Source organism: Nanorana parkeri, unplaced genomic scaffold (genome assembly GCF_000935625.1).
Source record: "Nanorana parkeri isolate BGI_ZX_2015 unplaced genomic scaffold, ASM93562v1 scaffold94, whole genome shotgun sequence".
NCBI classification, from domain to species: Eukaryota; Metazoa; Chordata; class Amphibia; order Anura; family Dicroglossidae; genus Nanorana; species Nanorana parkeri.
In genome coordinates, this window is record NW_017306362.1 from 1,945,352 (window position 1) to 1,963,889 (window position 18,538).

Below are 18,538 nucleotides of genomic sequence, written 5' to 3' on the forward strand. Positions count from 1 at the left end.
TATATATATATATAAGCTATTTGGATTTCAACACATCCATGCAGCATCAAAACCTTTTTATAAAGCTTGTTAAAAAAGTTTAAACTCATATTCCATATTTCTTTCTTTAATCCCTTGGTACGGGCTTCCACTGGTCCTTGAAGGGGTTCTGAATCACAAGATGAGATGAGTTGAGGCATGCTTCCTGATCATGTGATCACTGTGATTGGCTAGATCCATGAACCCATCGCACTCCTGACCGCTTGTCCCCATGAAGAAAAGAAATGATGGGTGCTGTGGTGATCGACGGACGGCAACCATCATACAAAGTAGAAAACAGGGACACCGGCACTCCAATATAAGCATAAAGCAGAAGTCTTACCGTATTTATTGAAGAAAAAACGACATGTCACATAAGACGACTGTTTTCGGGCTCACGCAGGATCCCCTACCTTAATAAATAAGACTTCTGCTTTATGCTTATATTGGAGTGCCGGTGTCCCTGTTTTCCACTGTGATTGGCTGTCACAGCGGTGACGTGATCAGTACCACCAGCTCCCCGTCGTAAATGGTGACAGCTTGGCCCCTGTGCTGGGAGTGAGTGAGCACGCTCTCAGCACAGAACAATGGGATGCTTATATGCCCACCGGCCATGCTGATTCATATTAGCATTATGCCAGCAGGAAGTGGTTAAAGCAGTTTGGTGTTCAACTAATTCCCAACGTTCAGGTGTTTTCCCTATCTTCATTCGCACTCTTCTATAATCAAGGAGAATTCCTTGCAATGATGTCCTCACAGCTCATGAGAAAGCATGATTTTATGACCCTCCAAGCCCACCTATCTGACATATAGACTCCTTACCAAGAACAAAAATTGACAAGCCCATTGCCTGGTACCCAAGTGGTGGAGCTTAAGTCTTCAGGCACCTAACACCCTGCAACAAGGGAGCTTTGGAGATGGAGCTTTCACTTGTCATGTTTGTTTCAGGATGCAGTTCATGGCAATCAAAAGGATTTTATTCCCTAAAAATTGTAATGTATTTCAATAGTGCAGAGATCTGCATTCTGATTCATGCAAAATGTTTATTTTATCGTTTAAAAGTTCAGTTATTCTCTTGCACTCCATAGCTGACTGTACGCCTCCATCTGCCCATACCTTCAACCGTGCCAAGTTCCCCTTTCGTGCAGTCATGGCCTCACAGGCCCCTATGCAGCTGCCGATGGCTGATCCCCGTGTTATTTTGCACCTGCTATAGGCACGGACCTGTCTGTGCAGCTGACCACAATCCAGATGGTAGATCCACTGGCACTTGATTAGTTTCAGGAAGGGGGGGGGAGATGGTAGAATTAACCTGGCATATCAGTGACAGCTTGGTCTTTTCCAAGTAATCCCCATTTCCTCCAGCTTTAATGCTACCACCGCCGCTCTAACATAACAGTCATTGCACATATTTTCCAATTTTAAAGCATAACTGCAGCCAAATTATTGTTATTTTTCTTTTTCTGATAGAGTGGAGAAGAGTTACACTTTCAGATAGGCCTTTTTTTCTGTATGTGACTCCATCGGGGAGATTTTCCAATTCCTGTTTCAAAGAATGTCAGCAGCACAGCTAAGTATCCTTGTAAGATCACCAAATGTTTATTTTATTGAACAATCGATGTTAAGCCTGATGAAGGGACCTCTCTAGATCGGGTGACACCCCGTTGTGTCATCATCGCGCATGTGCGACCATCTGATTGATGCCTGCAGGCGGCCATCTTGGTGATGGACGTCGGCAGAGAGAGGAGGGGATGTTCACCCTCATCCCGCCGGGTCCCCTCCTCTCTCCTGACACTGTTGCCCAACTTTATAGAGGGGGGGGGGGGGGGGGGTGACTGACAGTCATTTTGGTGTCATCCCTGCAATGGTGACACCCGGGTGCGGGACGCAACCCCCGCACCCTCCTTGTGACGCCACTGTGCGCGGCCCCCAAAAGTGCCTGTTTTCATTTGACGATTGTTCAATAAAATGAAAATTTGGTGATCCTACAAGGATACATCGGTGTGCTGGTGACATTCTTTGAAACTGTTCATGTGTACAGCAGCGCCATCCGCAGTCATTGCGAGCACCCTACCCTGTTATTGGATTATCCGGTAAGGAGTGCAACAAGATCTTCTATTTTCCAATTGCTGTCCCTGTGATTCCCTTATAAGACGTGGGTAGTACAGTGGAGGACAGGAAGGCATGGACAGCAATAAAATCATAGTCAGGAGTTCTAACCCTTCCTTTGTCAGTGTGTCTTTCTCTCTCTCTTTCTCGGCTGGAGAGATTTCCCATCACTTCCTGTCGGGAAGAGTTGTACAGTTTCCCCGCTCTATTCAAAAGGAAATAAAGAGTTGGGCTGGAGTTTAGGTTGCCACCCTTCCTGTATAATATTGGATCTTCAAGGATTTTAAAGTAAAAGGCTTTTTCCTGTCATAGGTGTCCCTGCCTAGACTATTCGCCGCAGGGGAGTGCTGCCGGTGCACTCTACGGGAGGGTGGGCGGTCGGTGTGCTAATGGTGCATATTATGGGGGGCATCCTGCCCAGTGCACTAACTTCACTGGTTGCCAGGAGCTAAGAGCTCTTAGCAAACTGAGATGCTCTAGTTGGCATTCTGCCCAGCTCCTGGAAACAAGTGATGTCACTGGTTGCCACAAGGTAGGCAGGATGCCGGCCAGAGTGTCAGAGGTTGCCAAGAGCTCTTAGTATCCAGGGACGCTCTGGCCGGAAAGGGGGCAGCAGGTGTGCCAATGTGACCCAGTGAAATGCCACCTAGGGCACCCTCGTGAGGCTGCCTTATTATAGGGATGGCCCAGCTTTCCATATTGATTCAATACGGAGGAGCATTGCTTCGGGGGTTACTTATAACAGGTCTGTGCCTCTTCTGTAGAACATCTTGTCCAGCAACTCTGCTCAGCAAATTCTGCAGAAGACCACTGCTTCCCTGCAGGGAGCAAGGGTCCCACTCTGCAGCATGCTGGCAGGGGACAAGTCTTTCTACTAAGGCTGTGGCTGCTTTCTGAGGAAGCAAACTGTAAGACTGCACAGTTTTTGTTTTGATTCACCTGGAATGAATTTAGCTAATTTAAACTGAAATGTAATTGGGCTTTAAGCCCTTTATGACTGTAGGACAGTGTGTAGAGGCACAAACTGTTCCCAATCCCGATATCAGTGGTCAGAAGTATCCTTAATCAAGGCCACATTGTGAAATATAAGCAATTGTTCTCCTTGCCATCCACCTTTCCATTACCATGAACCTCACAATGTCCCAATGCCACGCCATCAGTGACCGTGTTGTCAGCGATCTCTGACGTCAGCTATGACACCTATGTTTGTGAAGCCATGAACTCATACAGCTTCATCTGACTTTTATCAGACGTTTAACCCACTGTGACACCTCCGTGTGTTTTACGGGAAAATATTTGGAGAGTTGTACAAATAGCTAATAATCTGTAGAATATTTGTTCTGTCCAGGTGTTTGCCCTTCCAAGATATCATAACGTTACGCAGGCAGTACTCCTACTAGGGATGTTCAGATACCAAATACAGTACTCGGTACAAGTACAGATACCAAGTACCTATACTTTGAGCTCCAAGACTAGACTAGAGGAAAATTCAAAAGTTAGGAGGCAGCTGTCATTTGTAAGGAGCACACGGAGCTCCTGGGATTTTTACATCTCTGTTTTAATGTATGATTTTGTTTTTATTAGGGATGCACAGATACTTTTCAAGTACCAGTGCAGATATTTGGCATTTTCAGGAGAACTACCAGGGTTGCAGCGGTTGCAGCTGGGACCTGGCGCTCCACCACTGTCCTAAAATCATTAGTCTGTATTGTTTTAGAAAAAAATGACAGCGGCCTCCTAACTTTTGAATTTTTCTCTAGTGCAGTCTTGAAGCTCAAAAGTATCGGTACATGTACTCATACTTGTACCGAGTACTGTACTTGGTATCTGTGCAACCCTAGTTTTTATAAACATATATAAAAGGATGCACCGATACTATTTTTGCAAGTACAAGTACTGATACTTATCCAAGTACCAGGGATGTGTGGTTAGGGGAGGCAGGTGAGACAGAGCCTCACTTAGAATTATGGAGGAAAAAGCTGTCAGCTTCAAGTCTGAACCTGACAGCTGTTTCCCTATTCAGATCGCCATCTAACAGGTTACAGAGCAGGGAAATCCTCCCCGCTGTGTACCTGTCATGGATGAAGCGCTGCTGAATACATTTTTGTTTATTGTCATGTGACAGTTTTTCTAAAACAATACAGACTAATGATTTCAGGACAGTGGTGGAACACCAGAGCCAGGTCCCAGCTGCAACCGCTGAAACCCTGGTAGTTCTCATGAAAATGCCAAGTATCGGCACTGGTATATGAACTGGTATCTGAACTGGCATCGGTGCATCCCTAACTCCTATTTAATCAAAAATAAAAAATCTGTGAAAAAGCTGTGATTGTAAGAATGAGACTGGGACACCTTGAGTGTACGGGACAACTCGAGGATTGGTGAGCCCTTATCTGTTGTATGCTACAGCGAGCCATTTATGTTGGATTTTGTGTTATCTACCGTTTTGAAAGCAAATAAACTGCATTTTACTTGCACCTCCGGTCTACAGTGGAGTGTCCTTGTTACAATATACACACAGTATACCTAATATCTCATCTATATACTGTAGATAGATAGATAGAAAGTAAGAGGAAATAAAGATGCCACGGTGATTCCAAAACTTCCCCGCTCTATCCAAAACTTAGAAAAAACAAATTACCACATTTGGAAATACCATTTATCAGACGCTAATGGGTGTAATTTATAGAAAAAATGTGACACACTATTTGTCGTGTGGTATTGCATTTGTTCTGTGCGAATGGAGCAAAATCAAATGTTATTAGGCTGTAATCCAATCTGATAGTATACGAACAGACCGCACTATCCAGAGAATTCCAATACTTCGGACTTTATAGAAATTCACAGCAAATCCAGTATAACAGTGAATAAAAGTATATAAAGCAACCAATACCAGCACTACCTCTATGAATAAGCTTGTGAGTGGTTGTAGCTGGTTGGGGTTGTGCAGTGCTGGCATTTGCTGCTCTATAAACGCAAGTACGATCTGCCTGTCCAAGATAGGCAGATCGTACGTTTTTTTAATTACCTTACAACCATCGCAAGACAAAAGTCTTGCGATGGTTGTAAGGTGTGTGCCCAGCATGAGGAATTGGAGGGGTGAGATTTCCTTTGGCTCTACATGAAATCCAATGCTATTAGGATATTTTCTCTCCGGGTCAAATTTTATTCATTTATACAGAATGCAGTGAATCAAAAAAATACTCTAAGGTTGACTTATAAAGTCTAATGGATGAGCTACTTTCCATGTGGTGAGAGCACATTGGGATAAGAAGTATTTTCAAGCATTTATTGAAAGAGAAAAGAGGACTAAGAGGACTTTTATTCAACAGTTCACTAGAGCACCATAGATAGATAGATAGATAGATAACACCAAAGCAACAGAGCGGCGGGGACTCATGAGGCCCATAATGAAGAGGGTGCAGGCTGAATAATGGAGGCCAGTTGAATTGAGGCCAACCTCTCACCTGAACCCAACCCAGAGGTGTGCTAGCAGTAATTAACTTAATGGAATCTGCTTCCAAATAAAACAATTGCTGAAAAATTCTAAAAAAAAAAGATGCATATTTGGGGTGTTTGTCCAACGTAAAAATATACTGCGATTGCCATGGATTTCAAGATGCCTTTTCAGCTGACACACAGTATATACAACTGCAAAAACCTATTTCAAAACTGGTTTATATGTTCCCACGTACTTAATCCCTATTGGAAGCACTAAAAAGATGATGATAAAAAAATTATATAAAAATAATATATACAGTATATAGATAGATAGATATAATATGAAATAGAAATAATTCCTGACAACAATTTAGTTTTCATATGCCAGAAATCTGAATAATGTTTGTTTTTTAGGTGTTGTGTATTGTTTTATTTGATTTTTTTTTTTTTTTTTTTAAAAAAAAACAATGAGCTGAAAAAAGCATGCAACTGTAATATTAAAGTGTGCCAAATATGATCTAATCTGCTTCAATCATAAACTCCATGTTCGCCGGAAGCCGTCTGTTGCCAAAAAAATAAGAATAACAATTGAAGGAATATTTCAATTAGTATGATATTTGTACACAGGTACACACAGATATCTCGTTACACGATGACCTGTACTGTCAGCGATTGCAACATGCACAGAGTGTCTTTGGCGCAGAACAGAACATCGTGTGCAGCAAACATTGGTCAACGCTACAAAATTGAAGGCTGAACGGTCGGGGCGGAGGCTGCAGTCAGTGGATTAGTAACCCCAGGTAACATACTGCTTGTGTAAACAAATAGTACGAGTAAAATTCCAAACCCCGTACATAGAAAAATGCAAGTTTAAAATAGCTGTGAAAATGCAGAGCCTGATTTCAAAAGAACTTATTTCTTTAAAAAAAAAAACTTTTAAAGGAGAACTCCCCTCAAATTAAACTGATCAGCTGCTGATAGCTTTCAAGTGTATTTAGTCTTTTTATAAGAACAAAAAATACCAATGTATAAAAATATTTTGACAGCACTCACACGTGTTTATCCTTTTTTTCTAATTTGTATTTATTTATTCGTTATGTAATATTAAACCTTTACCTTCTTTCACTAAAAATCACATCAGCATTAAGCTCTCCATGCTTATATGAAATCATCTTACATTCATTAGCTAAACACACATATTTTCATTTGACTTTTTTTTCATTTTCTTGTTTTCTACTTCCTGACTCTTTTTGGCACCAATGATGTAAGCGTACCCAAGCATTGCATCCTGGGAAGGTTTCATCAGCAGAGCATTGCTGGGAAATCTCATCTGTAATCTCACGAGATCTCAGGGAAAGGCATTTTCCTCCCCTTAAATGATATGCATGGTCACATGTCCTAGTCACATGTGCCAGAGTTCCAGGAAGTAAAAGGAGATATATTAATCTGCTCTTAGTTAAAATGGCCACTGTCAGAAGACTGAGGAAGAAAAGAAACATAAGCTACGCAAAAAATAAAAAGCATGTGATTATCTAAAAGTGTTAAACGGACATTCGGATTCGTTCACATTAGGATGCGTTCAAACTTGGATATTCGGTTACATCTGAATGTCCGAATTTAACTAAATTGGTACGAATATCCATTCGGACCGAAACAAAATTGACATGTCTAATCTGCAATTTTACCGCCCCCCGCCTACTTACATTTTAAGATGGTGGCCAGAGGGATTTGTACACTTTGGTGCGATCACCATGCTTTGCTTAGCAATTTTAACTTGCCATGTCACGTTTGGCAGAGCCAAACACATCCATTGAGGTCAATGGGAAGTCAGTGAGTATTCAATGAGATGAAAGTAAATTAAGCCAATATGACCATGACCGAATGCTCGAGTATTTTATAAAAAAATTCCCCCCTGGGATAGGAAAAAAAAACAGCGATTCAGGGAGCAGAAGTATTGACTCCTGAATGCCTCAACACACCACTCAACTTCCTCTGAAAAGCAATCCACACTGGTCATTGTTAAGAGGGACAGTAAGGTTCACCACCGATGTGAACTCAACCTTACTGTCTCTATTTGACCTGACGACCATTGTCACAGGGACTGAAAGTGATGTCAAATCTAAAATTTTGAGTTTTAACATAGAGAAATAGAAGAGTGGCAGCAAGAAATGACCCAGTGGTCCAATGGGGCTGCCCCTTTTTCTTTTAATTTTTGTTCTTTTTGTTATATTTTTATACCTTAGCTCTGTGTAGATCTACACATGTCCGACACATTTTAAAATTCACTTCTATGTTTTTAGTGTATACAAAATAGATATAGATGTAGAAGGGTAAAGCCTAACTTCAGCCACATTAAAAATAATGAAAGCTGCCTCTTGCCTCTCTCTCCACAGATGAAGACTCTATTGCCCTTTTTTCCCCAAGAAGATAGAATAGTGCACAGGAATACTTGCCATACAGCCAGCAGTCTAGTCCTCTGCTCTACAATGTTATTGAGTACTATTTCCAGTGGCCATGTCCAATCCTCATCATGTGCTCTCTGAACCCACAGTGTCCCTATTGGAACATTTTTCTCTATTTCTGCCCCGATGTCAACTCATTTGTGGATTTGCCACCACTTTCTGTCCCATGGCTGTGGTCACCATAAGAAAAAGATGTGAATTGCCCTAGAAAGACGGCAATGAAAGACAGGAGTCCTAACCCCTCACTACTCCATCCAAAAGGTTACAACATTGATTATAGATAAAAGAAAAATGTAATTAAAACATTAAAATATGTTTTAACAAGTCTTTATATTCCTATGCAAGTGACAATTTGGAGATATGAGTTCATTTTCCATCGTCCTCCAAAATAAGGTGTGTCCTTCCCCTAGAGTAATAAAGTGGATGATATTACATACTGGGGCGGAGGTGGAGCTGTGGATGTATGTACGAGCCGACTGAGCTAATGGTACACCACAGCTTGCTCAGTTTCATACTTCATCTTGGTAAATTTTTAAAAATCAAGGACAGATGTTCCTTCACATTACAGTCTTCCCGGAACTACTATGTGTTTATTATAATGTGATATGCTTAAAGAACAACTCCAGGCATCAGAGAAACCATTACCCCTCTCCCACCCCTGGACAATGTATACTTTTCATTTATCTTAAATTTCTAGATTAACGCCTTTTTTTTAAAGACTGTAATGTAGCCTAATTTTTTAAAAGAATGTAATGTAGCAGTCACATGACCGCTCCAGTCCCTTTCTCCTCCTTCGCAGGGACTACACTGCCCAGAAGTCAGTGTGGATCAATTTCAGGTACAGACAACTGAAAAACAAATATTTACGTGCCTTTCTTTAATATTTTGGATCAACTATCAGGAGAAAAACAATCTGCAAAGCTCTAGGCCTGCAGCAGGATACAAAGTCATTATGAGATAATGTTTTAAATGTCTAAATGAGCTGTAGCCCTGGCCGGCGGCCCCTTTCAGCCGCAGAAGCCACACAGTCCGGGCATCCTTACTGTTGCATTGCAGCCTGCCTCTCTTCCCAGGCCATTGAATGACATGATGTTTTTTAAGAGGGTAGAGAGAAGCATTCTGAATGGCCATATTATGACTGGACTTTAGCCCCACCCACTGGCCCAGAGAGGAAGGGGAAAGTGCAGCCAGGATTGAGGGAAACAAGGGGAGGAATTTGATTGAGTGAGTACTGCAGCTGGGACTTTTTGGCCAGCTGGGGAACCCGAGAAAAAGAAGAGAGGGACTGTACAGGAGGGATGAAGCTTGGCCGCTGTGTGGGGAGATAGAACACCAAAGCAGCGGAGTGGCGGAGACCCAAGAGTCCAAGGGGAAAGAAGGTGCAGGCTGAATCATGGAGGCATTGCAGGCAACTTCTCATCTGAACCCACCCCAGAGGTGTGCTAGCAGTGCAGAGGCCAGCAGGGAGACAGCTAAAACCAGAGACAATTGGGCCTACCTTCTACCTACCAACATCCTGCCTGGACAGCGTGGCCTATGTTGCATACCCCTTCATCCAGCCTGCCAGAGCACCAATCAGGAGGTCCACTATGCAGCACCAGAGTGGTGAGAGTCCCTTTGTCCACCTCTTTGGGTATTATACTTGTCTGTTGCTTCAGGGATTTTGCTGCAAACAGAACAACTTTGTCTTAAGAGAACTGAATTGCCCTTCCTCCACTGGTGGATTACAAGTAGGGTGATCGCTCTAATGTCAGTTCAAAGCCCCCACTATCGTCAGACTTGTTTTAATATTCCATTGGCCAATGACCAGACAGGGCTTTAACATGATGGTTAGGCCATATATGTCACCTGCTTTACCTTACATAACATTATCATTCCCTTTTTGCTTGCCTAGAGTGTTCTGGCAGGGCATTCTTACAGGCAACTAAGGGGAAGAATGGCAAATACTTTGTTTCTCAAATAATTGTGTCAGTGTTTGGATAACCCTGTCATTGATTAAACAGGGCTATTTTTGCTTAAATAAAGCCCATTTTATCACTATTGGTGTGTTGATGAGTTGTCAGGTCCAGTTATGGGTGGGTCACCACTGGGAACAGCAGGAGGTCCCAACATTTGAGCAACTCCTTAGGGTGTCATTGCTGCACAACCATTATACACAATGCAAGATATGGATTACAAACCTTCCCTTTGCTTTAGGGAAATTTTCTGTAGAAAGTAAGTGTAGCCCCTATATAGGTGTGTAGGAACTGCTGCAGATCACAAACAGAAAAAGCAGCAAGAATTTCAATAATACTTCAGCATGTTAAGACTGAGGTAGCGCACCTGTACATTATGCTGTGTAGAAAGGGATGTGTATATTATAAGAAAGCACCAAAGTTCATCTGAATGAATAAAGTTAAAGGCATTGTTATACTGGGGAAACCCCGGTCTCCCTGCTCTACGTAATGATACAGGTGGCTGCCCCTTTAAAACAAAGGCTTCCATGACAAATGAAGCGACACATGTTTGTTTGTTCAGCTTTGGTTTGAGCTGTTTATATACACGGGGACATACAAGGATGAGGCATAAACAGGGAGGAGTATTAGTGTCTATAATTCCCTTAGATAGTCAGGAGCCTCTGTCAGTCTTCTAATAAATGGAAGGCAAGTCCTGACTTCTGTCAAAGGCAAGAGCTTGAGTGGTGGCCACCAATGCTGGAGGCGTAGAAGAACTTGGGTTCCTTTGTTTTGGAGCCTAGGCCAAGTGATCCAAACCTGAAAAGATTTTGATGACTATCATTAAGAATTGCAAGCCTCTTGTCCTTATTTGCCTAGACTGGAGTAATGACACATACAAGAAGTAAGCTCAAACTATTAGGAAATAAAGTGCATTGATTGAAAGGAGGTCTAGTACAAAGCCATATGTCTGAAAGGATGAGAAGAAGGTTGTGTACACAAAACGGTGTTCTGTTACCATATTCTTGTCTTCCTGTATAGACAATCTCTAATTGAATTCTGACCAGGTAATAACTTGTGAAGTGTAAGAGTCACAATGTTGTTTTTTTTTTTTTTTTTTATAGTTTTGGATAGAATGGGGAAAGGTTAGAACCTCAGTTGATAGTTAACTAGGGATGCACCAATACCGTTTTTTCGGTATCGAGTATGGGTACCGATATTTATCTTTTGGTACTCGCTGATACCGTGTACTGATGCCAGTACTTCCGCTAGCATAGAGCCGGCTTCCTGGGCAATCAGGAAGCCGGGCAGTGTGTCATTACCTGCTGCCCGGCTTCTTGATTGCTCGAAAAGCCAGCTCCATGCTGTTTGGCTGGCTAGATGCTGATTGGCTGGGAAGCCAATCAGCATTGAGCTTGCTTCCTGGCCAATAATAACAGGAAATTCCTGAACAAGGGACTTCATGGTGGGGTTGACAGGCATTCTTTAAATGAATTCTGCATACTTGAAAAGAATAAAGAAACTTTTACAGTTACATTAACATGATAAATCTTACACGAGTGGGAATGCTTATGCAAGGCTTCATTGTAGTCAAGACTCCCTCTGACTATAGCTCAAGGAGCAATTGTTAAAGAAGAACTCCAGGAAATCTAGAAATTAACCCTTGCAGTGCACTGCATGGGTCAAGTGCTCATTTTTCTCTAGGTGCCCGGAGTAAAGAAGATATCTAATCCTTGGTCCTGCAGCGGTCAGTGCTCACCTCTTTGCCACTCTGCTCTGGTGGCGGTATGTCCCTCGGTGTCCATAACTCTTACACAGCTGCATTAGATCTGATCACATCACGGGTCCTTAGGCCGCCAGAGCCCAGGGAGAAATAGCTTCCGGGACTGGTCTGGCAGCCAAGTGGGACCAAGGACCAGGTGAGTATATCTTCTTTATTTTAGCCCCTAGACCAAAATGAGCAGTTAACCCTTGCAGTGTGGAGGGTAGCCCCACTGCAAGGGTTAATTTTTTACATCTCCTGGAGTTCTCCTTTAAATCTACTCTTTCCAGAACAATGTCCTTCTATTTCTGATACTGGATTGATTAGAAATATCAGGAGAGAAAAGCAAGCTGGGGCCCAATACACAGATGTGTCACCATGTCCATGTATTATACTAAAAATAAGATCCTCGCTTCCTAACAAACTATTCTCAGAATTCTGTGGCCAACGTCAGCGATGACAGCTGCTCCCTTCCTTTTAACTGACAGCTGTAATTACAGCAGTGGGAAATCATAATTCTGGTTAATCTTGCCGAATATGGAGAGAACGCATGTTAATTAGGTCCTGAAAGAAAACATTGATTTGCTCAAAATGAACTACAAAATTGCAGAGAAAGTATTTATAATAGAACATTCGGCTCCGCACAGCTGTAAAATGATGTACCGTTAAATGGCTCGGTTGTTTTAATTACATTGACCAATTTTAGCTCATCGTCATATAAAAGGAAACATAGCGAAGGCTTAAATGCCGAGTCCTCTTGAATTTAAATTTGAGTGAATGTTGGCAAGTTACAGGAACTCTGCGAAAAACTTTTAAACTTTTATTTCTAGAGCTGGAAAGAATGGGCAAATCTCCGTATGGTTTGATCATTGTCTGTGTGCCTTTGGAGGAGTTATTCTCACTTCCTGTTTTACTGACACTTGTCTCTGGGACATCTCTGGGAATAAAGGATAAGGAATAGAAGTGCTACTCCATGTCTAAGTATATTTTACTTAAAATATTATTATTATATTAATATGATAGAATAATAATAATTATAGTATGTGGTATGGGGGTATAGTATGGGGGTATAGTATGGGGGTATAGTATGGGGGTATAGTATGGGGGTATAGTATGGGGGTATAGTATGGGGGTATAGTATGGGGGTATAGTATGGGGGTATAGTATGGGGGTATAGTATGGGGGTATAGTATGGGGGTATAGTATGGGGGTATAGTATGGTGTATGGGGGTATAGTATGGTGTATGAGGTATAGTATGGGGTATAGTATGGCGTATGGGGGTATAGTTTGTGGTATAGTATGGGGTATAGTATGGGGGTATAGTATGCGGGTATAGTATGGTGTATGAGGTATAGTATGAGGGTATAGTATGGTGTATGGGGGTATAGTATGCAGGTATAGTATGGTGTATGGAGTATAGTATAGTGTATGGGGGTATAGTATGGTGTATGGGGGTATAGTATGGGGTTTAGTATGGCATATGGGGGTAAAGTATGGGGTATAGTATGGTGTATAGTGTATGGGGGTATAGTATGGGGGTATAGTATGGTGTATGGGGGTGTAGTATGGGGTATAGTATGGTGTATGGGGGTATAGTATAGTGTATGGTATTAGTTAGACCTATTTTTAATAGTAACTCTCAAGCAACCAGAAACATAATGTATCCGGAATCTACCAATCCCTGTGGATGCCGGGTAACAAGGAGTTTACTGTATTAGCTTCTACACAAGATGGCCTCCCAGATGCTAAGTTCTTGGAACAAAGTAATACACTTCTATTCATTTTGGGGATATTTTATAGCCTTTTGCGCCAGGACAGGCACATTCCAGGAGCCGCATTGTGTAGCCCCAGTAGATTAGTGCCAGAGGCAATTGTATATGCTCACAGGCCTTGCCAAAGCCTCCTGTTGTGTCGTTGGGAAATCGCTATTCTTCAGGAAGTTGTATGTATTGCTTAGCAGTCTGCATCCCGCACATCAGAAATGTTTGCTACACTTAGTTGAAGTGCATGAACTCTTCAGTGAGTGGGCTGACAATGGCCCAATTATATACATCTCCCACGGGCCGACTCAGTTTAAACAGGTGTAACATTTTAAATAGGCTTTTGTAACTTCCTTCCCTTCAGATTCTTCCACGTTCAATGGTCGGAGCTTCATTCTCAATAAAAGCATGCTCAGTTCTCACAGCTAAAGTAAGCAGATTATTTTGTTAGAGTATGCATTGAAAAAACCCCAAACCCTTGCCCACCTTCACGGCTGTTAGCCAAGGACGCCAATCCTGCCGAGGGTTGTCGGGCTTATCAAGAATCAATGAGAGGCCAATGAGAATAAATGAGGCCAAAGAGGATGGCATTGGGGCTCGGCAGTTATCATACTTCTCAGCTTTCTAAGATGGGGAAACATGGATATATTTTAGAACAACAAATTTAGGCAAAAGACACATGTCTGCCACAATGAGTTTAACTGAGATTTTGGCAAATTGCACTGGAGTCAATAGGGAAGGCAAAGTAAAAGCGTATCTAAACCCAAAAGTAAAACATTTAATATATTGCTGCTTACCAGTCTTTAAATGTGGTGGCTGCATCAGTTTTCATTTTTCCCCCTTTATTTTCACTTGGTGATCTGGCTAGTAACACACTTAGATGGCTCCACTCTATGGAGGAGCAATGGAGCCACCCTTGGACAGCAGCATTGTCACCATGTGGGGAGGGTAATGTCAGATGCACTAGCAAATTTGATGGACTTGACTAAAAAAACTTAAAGCTGAACTCCAGCTAACACTTTTTAAGTCGCTACAGCAGCAGTTTGTTTTCCTTTTGGGATAAAGGTTTTACATACATTTTAAAAATCTGATCATTATATGCCCCCATATCAGTGTTAAAGGAGAACTATGAGGTAAGTGTTTTTCCCCATAGTTCTCCTAAGGGTCACGGGAGGACATAAACTAGCGTCCTCCCGTGACCCAAAGCTCAGTATATAGAGAGCTACAGCTGGCGGTATCCGGAGACCGCCGCAGCCGGGACAGATCCTGACATTGCTGTTGAGATCTACCCAGCTGTGTGAGTGACAGCTGGCTCTGCCTATCTAGAGGCAGAGCCAGCTGTACCCGCCCCCTCCCCTGTCTGTCCCTCCAGTCAGCGCTGGAAGATCGGAGCGGGGAGGGGGAAATCCCTGCAGGGAGCCGTGAATGACAGTCACAGCTCTCTGCAGGGATATGATCGAGAAGTGAGAGAGCGACGATATGTGTTCGGTCACTTCCCGATCTGTTGAACCGACGTGTGACAGTCTCATTGTCACACGTCGGCTCGAACTATGAGGCTGAGTGAAAATCACTCACCTCATAGTTCTCCTTTTTAAATGTTTTTTCTCAACCCTCTAGCTGCCTTTTTTGGCTGGACAGCTTGGCCTGTTGAAGTTGAAAATAGCAAGACTTACTGGCTGCATCACCAGCTTAGGAAAAAAGCCTTAAAAAAAAGCTGATGCAGTCACAACAGCTAAAGACTGGTAAGCTACAATATATTACATTTGTGCTTTTGGATTTATATATGGTTTAAGGTGTTTTTATTTTTTATAGGTGCAGGGGACTCATGCCAATAGCTCATTTCAACTATCCTGGACCTTTTCATATACCAGAAAAAAAAAGTGAAAAAAGTAAAAAAAAAAAAACATTTAATGCAACAGTACACAACTATCAAATACACAAAAAAGAAAAACAAAATACGGAAATTAAATAGACTTAATAACCCCAAATACACAAAAACACCACTCTAAATAAAAAAGAATAGATCACTTCAATTTCTGCCTAAGCAGCTCAATTAGTGAAATTGATGAACATTTAATTTTTTGCCAATAATCACACCAGGCCACCTTTTATACCAATACTGATGTAAATGTAGAATATGTGAAGTGCTGCGTAAATTGACGGCGCTATATAAATACTATTTATAGAAAAGGGGCCAATTAATGTTGTAATGATGTAACAATCCTGAAATGATCAAATATTATTCTCTTCCTTATTTATTTTTTTTGGTCCTGGTTATAACTCCTTCAAAATATTTTTACAAAATATTAAAAAATATAGCTGTTTGTCTGTTCTTTTTGGTTTATAAATTAATTATGTTTGAATAATAAATACTAAACATTTTTAAGCATTTTGTGTATATGGAGAGATCACTTGTATGCAGCCTGCAGGTCCGTCCTGCAAAAAACTAAAAAGGTGAATAAAAAATTATACAAAACAAAATAATAATAATAATAATAATACAAAAATTCTTAAATAAATGATAAATAATAAGATAAAAAATTTAAAAAAAGGAAAAGATGATAAATAAAAATGTAAAAAGCAGAATAAAAAAGTGATAAAAAATGTTAAAGAAATAAAAACTAACCCCCATGGAGAATGGTTTCCATTCTCCATTGGGTGGCGGGTTGGGGGGTGCATTGAGGAACCTGGCCTTGAGGCAGCAGGGAGAGTAAATCTAGCCTTGACTACTACTACTACTACTACTATATACTAATAATAATAATAATAATAATAATAGGGTAAGGTTGGAGTGATCATTGACTCCTGAACATTTTGCTGAAATGGTGAAAAATTTAGCACAAATGTTCCAATTTTGCCAAAATTTGACCAAAGCAAAAACATTTTACATTGTGCGATTCTCTAATTATTACAGTTTTATTTTCTTGAAACCTACAGTAGTATGTAATAATAATTCTGACAGATTTGTTTTATTTGAAAATAAATTGGTATAAATGTGTCATCAGACTACACCATATGAGGCACACAATTATCTGAATATTTGTAACATTTTCTCCTGTGAGTAAAAATAGCCGTCATTTGTTATTAGCCTACATGTCTAGAAATAGTTGAGTAGAAAGGATTACATTAAAACTTGAATGTACTTGTTGCTATTTGATCCTTTTTATCCCGAAGGCTTGACTTGAAATTTCTATAACTTCCGCTGTTTCACCCAGGACATTCCTTGAATGAATCAGAAAATGCCCCAAATTAATCAGGTGCAAATGTATTAAACACGCCTTGTCGTGCTATAAAAAAAAAGAAGTTATAAAAAGACGGGCTTAGTCATTGGTGTATCACGGGGCAGGAAGATACAAGTCCAGGTCTGAAAAAAAAAGGTGATTATTTATGTCATCGTGTGTCAAGTATAAAACTCAAAGCTTCAGTTCAGGTAAACGTTAAAAAATAATGATACTAATAAATCCGTCTAAAATAACACCTTAAAAATCATTATAAAAGGTAGGGATGCACCGATACCGGTATTTTGGTATCGAGTGCGAGTACCGATATTTTTTTTTCTGTACTTGCCGTTACCAAATACCGATACCGGAAGACCCATTAAGGAAGCCAGGCGGCATGTAATGACTCGCCACCTGGCTTCCTGGTTAACCCGGGAAGCCGTCCCCATGCTTATCACTATGTGATGAGAAAGCATGGAGCTGGCCTTCTGGCCAATCAGGAAGCCGAGCGCTGTGTAATGACGTGGCACCCGGCTTCCTGATTGGCTGGGAAGCCGGCTCCATGCTCCCTCGTCATGAGGTGACGAGGGAGCATGAAGCCGGCTTCCCAGCCAATCAGAAAGCCGGGCGCAGCATCATTACACGGCGCCCGGCTTCCTGATTGGCCGGGAAGCCGGCTCCATGCTCTCTTGTCATAAGTGACGAGGAAGCATGAAGCCGGCTTTCCAGCCAATCAGGAAGCCGGGCAGCGTCTAATGACTCTCTGCCCGGCTTCCTGATATAGGAAGTATCGGGCAAGGCATCGGAGCATTTGGGCGAGTACGAGTACTCGCCCAAATACTCGGCATCGGCACCGATACGGATACTAGTATCGGTGCCTCCCTAATAAAAGGAGCATTCCATAAAGCTGATTCCGGGATTTTTATGATATAATGCCAGTTGACAGTTCAATGAGAGTGCCACTTAGTTTTCACCCTTAAAACTCATGAGAAGCACTGAGGTCACTCAAGCCGTTTTCTCAGCAGCTCAGTTGAGCTGCTGAGTGCGGCACTTCTAGGAGAGGAACTGCTGAGAATGACTTGGACAACATCTGTACTAGGGATGCACCGATACCAGTATTTTGGTACCGAGTACCGATAATTTTTTTCCGGTACTCGCCGATACCAATTACAGAGTACCAGAAGTCCCATTCAGGAAGCCAAGTGGCGTTTAAAGACTCGCCATCCGCCTTCCCGGTTAACAAGAAAGTCTGTCCCCTCTTACCTCAGCATGGCCAGCCAGGAGCGGCCTTCCTCTGGTACCCAGCCAGAGCCGTCTTGCTGGCCAATAATGGAAGCCGGGCGCCGTGTAATGACGTGCTGCCCGGCTTCCTGATTGGCCGGGAAGTCGGCTCCATGCTCTCTCATCACAAGTGACGAGAGAGCATGGAGCAGCTTTCCGGCCAATCAGGAAACCGGGCAGCGCTGCCCCGGATTCCTGATACAGGAAGCATCGGGCTAGGCATCAGAGCATTTAGGCGAGTATGAGTACTCGCCCAAATACTCGGTATCAGCACCGATATCGATACTAGTATCGGTGCATCCCTAGTCTGTACATCTGTCTGGGTCCCGGGGGAGATTGCCTATCCATGATCTTTAGCTGGCTGGGGGAATTGAGTGAATGATAAATCAACACCCCTCGATGTATTGGAGATAAGGGAAAGAACGAATGCAGCCACCACATCTAAGGACTAGTAATCTGCAATACATGACTTTCTGATTTTTGGGTTTAGATACACTTTAAGAGAGGACAGTATACTGATCTCATTCCCCCCCCCCCCCCTGGGATCACCAC